Source organism: Tupaia chinensis, unplaced genomic scaffold (genome assembly GCF_000334495.1).
Source record: "Tupaia chinensis unplaced genomic scaffold, TupChi_1.0 Scaffold143929_1, whole genome shotgun sequence".
NCBI lineage: Eukaryota > Metazoa > Chordata > Mammalia > Scandentia > Tupaiidae > Tupaia > Tupaia belangeri.
The window spans coordinates 59,793-64,826 of record NW_006203780.1 but is presented as its reverse complement, the minus strand read 5'-3'; the positions used below and the strand labels follow the sequence as shown (position 1 = coordinate 64,826).

At 43.8% G+C, this 5,034-nt stretch overlaps 1 long non-coding RNA gene across 1 annotated transcript in view; it reads left to right on the top strand.

The window, feature by feature from the left end:
- LOC102485436 (uncharacterized) overlaps nucleotides 1-5,034 on the top strand; it is a 12,341-nt gene that overhangs the window by 788 nt on the left and 6,519 nt on the right. The window lies entirely within an intron of this gene.

Below are 5,034 nucleotides of genomic sequence, written 5' to 3'. Positions count from 1 at the left end.
TCCCAAGACACAGAACTTCTCTTTTCCTTGAGATGTAGATTAAGCATTTTCTTTAATTAATCTCTTTCCAACACACAGATATTCCCTTCCAATCACCAACCTAGGAATTGTGGAACCCACCTATAACCTACAAGCCCCCACTTCTACATGTCCCGCCTTTTTGGGCCAGGCCTATGGAAAAATCTCTTCACTAAATGTTGTCTGTGAATCTCAAAAACAAATAAAAGGAACCCCTGTACATGATCACCCTGAGAAAGGCATGTTTGCCTCCTCTCCAGGCCTAGGTCACTCACATTTGGCTTGGAAATAAATTGGATTAATTATTAATTATTAATATTACAGTTGGTTATTTTTTCCATTGACAGGCCTGAACAGTAACCATTGAGGAGGGGGGCGGAGAAGAAAGGGAAAGGGGATCCCAATGGAAAGCAGTCACAGAAGCCAGATCAAGCAAGTTAGTAATTACTAAGGGCACTTTATAGTCCTTTGCCAAAACACAATGGGATCTTAATGGTCTTCATGGCTTTGGGCAAGGAGCTTATCACTAAGGAAGTTCTTGAGGTAGGAAGTTTGAGGTTATTTAGAAGAGACTGCAGGAATGTTAATCACTCTGTTTACACAAAGAGTTGAAGCAAGTTTCCAATATAGAGTTCACAATGGAGGTTCTCTTGCTTCAGGTTGAGAAGCCAGGGGATCCTATGGCAACCAGATCAGCTTCCAGCTCTACTACAGGATCTTGATGAGAGAGGAGTAAGCTCTCTGGTTAGGTAAATAGGGTGAGGAGTCCACAGAATGAAGGGTAGGAGACAAATGGAGTCAGTACAGTGAAGCCTTAAATAAAAATACATTCACAGCTCTCAGCAGAAATCAATTATTAGCTCTTGCTTCTTGCTTGGACAGAAATCTTGCAACCTGCTTGAGATAATGACAGCTGAAAGTAGTGTTGAAGGAAAAAAATAACCAACTGTAAAATTAATAATTAATACGGTTTATTTCCAAGCCAACTGTGAGTGACCTAGGCCTGGAGAAGAGGCATACATGCCTTTTCTCGGGGTGATCATGTACAGGTGTTCCTTTTATTTGTTTTGAGATTGACAGACAACATTTAGTGAAAAGATTTTCCATTGGTCTGGCCCAAAAAGATGGGACATATGGGGGGGTGGTCTTGTAGGTTATAGGTGGGTTCCACAATTCTTAGGTTGGTGATTGGAAGCGAAGATCTATGTCTTAGTTAAAGAAAGGCTTAATCTACATCTCAAGGAAAAGAGAAGTTCTGTGTCTTGGGACGAGATAAGCAAAAGAATATACTGTAATTGGTTGAAATATGCATCTCAAAGATACTATGCCAGGAACAGGAGGTAGGAAGAATCCTGTTACAGAAAATAAATGGTCTGTTAACAATTGTGGGCATGACTTCCCCATTCCCCTTTTGAAAAGATTTTGGAAAAATAGGAAAAGTAGTCAGACTTCTGTACACAGTAGCATTGTCCATATCTGCTACATTCCACATGAAAATTGTAGTCTCTCTAGGTCTGGAGAGCAGCAGAGGGAAGGACCTTGAACAATAAACTCTTATTCTATATTTCAAAAAAATGTATGAGCACTTTTGACTGGCTAGAAATAGACAAACGGGCTGTTGTCCTGAACACAATGTTCAACTCAAGGACAGTGATTAGTTTAAGACTCCTGGTGGCACAAAACTCTTGTGCTGGCATTGCTTTTTAAAAAGTAATTTTTTCTCCATCTCCTTAGATAAAATTATTTTTCACATTTTTTTATTTTTTATTTTTCTTGTCAGGGTCCATTATGTCACCCTGGGTATACCATTTGCTTAGCTGGAAGCTTTGACTGTTTACTAATAAACTTTGTTTACTATCCTCTCCCTTTTTCCACATTTATAATTCTTTGTGACCGTCAGACAAGAACCTGCCCAAGTGTTGTATCTGAACACCTAGCACTTCATATTGAAAGGTTTTGGTCGGCAGATTGCCGAATCCGTTATGGCAACAGCGACCCCAATCAGCCACAAAGTTGCTTCTTGATGTAAAACACAAGAGGCTTTATTGCTAGCATGCTAGGACTCCACTCTCAGTCATACAAGACACGATTAAGAGTGAAGCCCCGAACAAAGGGGCATTCAGGTTATATAGACACAAGCCATGGGGTGAGGGGAAGAAAGAATGAGGAAGCAAGATAAGGGGGCTTCTAGGGTAAGTTTATGGCATCCTTGAAGTTACTTGCTCAAGCAGGACAAAAATGTTTTCCTTTACAGTTGTAGCCATTTGGTCAGGTTTGTAGAGACATTTGATCTGGGTTTCTGGGGCTAGCAGAAGGGGGGAGTTTTAGAATACAAGGGTCTGGGCTTCCTGCAAGGTGCTAAGCTAACTTGCAAATGGCTCTGGGCTTCCTGCAAGGTGTTAACAAATTGCCCCAGGCTTCCACAACTTCAGCAGCATTAGCTTTAGTACAGAAGCAAAAGAGGCAAAGGTTAGACTTTATCTTTGTAAGGCAGGATAGTCTAATTCTATTCTTACATTCCCCCATTTTGCATTTTTTGGCAAAAAGTTTTAATCATAAAACTTATGTACCCATAAGAGTATCGGGATAAGTTTCTGACTGTTGTAGGGTTTGATATTGTTGTCGGAGCACGAGTACCTGGACTGCGCTTATTCGTTCTCGAATGAAAGGACTAAGCGGTTTAGAATGCAGGGCCCTAAGGTTAGGATGAGGAGGAGTATAATTAGGGGACCGAGCAAGGTAGAGACAAGGGTGGTGAGCCAGGGGGAGTGGTTAAACCAACTTTTGAACTAGCCCTGTTGGGTTTCTTGGTCCCGACGTCTATTGTCTAGTCTCTCCCGAAACTTAGCCATGGAATCTAGTACAACACCAGAATGATTGGTATAGAAACAACATTGTTTATTTTGGGCAGTACACAGTCTCCCCTCTTTTAAGAATAGAAGATTAAGTCCCCATCAGTTTTGCAAGATGACTTCGGACAGGGACATTAGGGAGTTTTGGAGTTTAGTTATAGAATTTTTATGGCCTGGAGATCTTTATGTATGGCCACCCGGAGGCTTTCTAGGTATTGAGGAGTTTGAATGAGTGCTGCTGCCCCTGTCCCGATGCCCGCGGTGACTCTAAGACCTAGTAACATTGCTAGAGTTAGAGAGACTGGTTCCCTCTTTTGTCTGATATGTGTATGGCTAAATTGGTTTTTAAAATGATCAGAGTCATAATATAGGACTCGAGGGAGGACCTGTACAAGTACACAGTAATCAGAGTTAGGGTTAAACACTGAAGAGGAGATGCAGGGTGTCAGACCAGTGTTACATGCCCACCAAATGCCAGGAGGGGGAATAAAGTAAGTATCAGCGGGATGAATGGTTGAGATAGTTTTATTACATAAATGTTGGCAGTTAGAGGGCACTTTGCTGAGGCAGGTGCCCTGTCCAGAGACCACTGCGAGGGTAAGCATAGAGTACCACCCGCAGGAGTGGGGGGGGGGAACGGTATAGTTTCCTAAGAAGGCTATCCCTTCGTAGTAAGGGGGGCTCGAGGCTAAGCATAGCCAACGGGACTTGGTAAGGCCAGGACTAGAGGAGTTGAGGGCAGAGAAGGCTCCCTGTACTAGATTGAAAAGTCATTGGCCCGTGCTTGGTGAGTTCTGGACCCCTTGAGGGGGCTGAGGGGTGTTGGTCAGGCGAGGCCAGGTTGGGAGTGGGCGCGGTGTTTGTGGGACTCCTTGTTTGACTAGGACAATATTAGGGTCTATTGGTTTGGCCGGCGGGGGTTGGATCCACAATTTAATGGTAAAAGCGAATCCCAGGTCATCACCTTTTACATATAGGCGAAACCCCCATATTCTGCCCTTTGTCCAGTCCCGGAGGGCCCTTCCTGGGGGGGTAACTGATATTTTTAAGGGGTTACACCAGTGGGATTTACAAAGACTGCCGGAGGTCTGAATAAATGAGACAGTGATGGCATCCCAAGAGGATGAAGGTTTCCAGTAAGCATCTCCTGTGGTTTCGCATCCCCAAGCTTTACAGAAGAATTGCTGTAGGCCCGCACATTCTCTATCCCTAGCCCATGACCTCCCATCTCTAGGACACACATAAAACTCGGTTGTCTACAATGCCACCCAGTTGTCAGGGAATTGGCAACCCGGTCGTGAGGGTGAGGGTAGGTTTAGGTCAGGGTGTATCCCAAATAGGGCATAAGCATGGTTAACTTTGGGATGCTGTTCTGTCTGTTTAGACCCCTGTAGAGTTTGGGTAGGGATATTCCAGTTATCTAATCCAGCAACAAGGGCACAGAAATCAGGGTATAAGGTAGACTACCATGTCCAGGTTACAATATCATGGATGCTACTCTGTATCTCATTAAGTTTATCAATCTGTGGAGTCTTTGTAGACAGAGTATTCCTATGGCAACTCTGTTTGTGGAGTGTCTTGGTGTCTTAAAGTGAATGAAGCCTCTGGTTCCCTCCTGCATTTCTTTGGCTTGTCTAGCACTCCTGGGTAAGTTACTTTTTTCTTTTAAAATTTTTGCTGTGGGGCACAAGTACTTGCCTCAGAGATACAAGGATGGGCAGGGTAGGTGAAGAGGAAGGAGAAATCACCCCCCCAGGGTGATGGGCATGCCAAAAATCCTTTTTCTGTTAAGATTTTTGCTATGGGGCACAAGTACTTGCTTCAGAGATACACGGATGGGCAGGGTAGGTGAGGAGGAAGGAGAAATCACCCCCCCAGGGTGATGGACATGCCAAAAATCCCTTCTCCATTTTCCTTTTGGGATTTTGGGTACACGTGAAATGCTCTGGATGTAATTTTTAAGCCACTGGATCTGGTAATCAAACTACAAAGTAGCATGTGGATCCAGCAGCCTTTGCTCAATGCCAGTGGCTGGCCCACTCCTGGGTAAATTTAAAAACTTTTAGGGTCCATCAGATGGTGTAGTGGTTATGATTTTGACCTCCCACTTGTCTGAAGGAAGTGGCAGGCTTTCCCTCAGTCCAAGTCATGGCAGCCTGGAAAA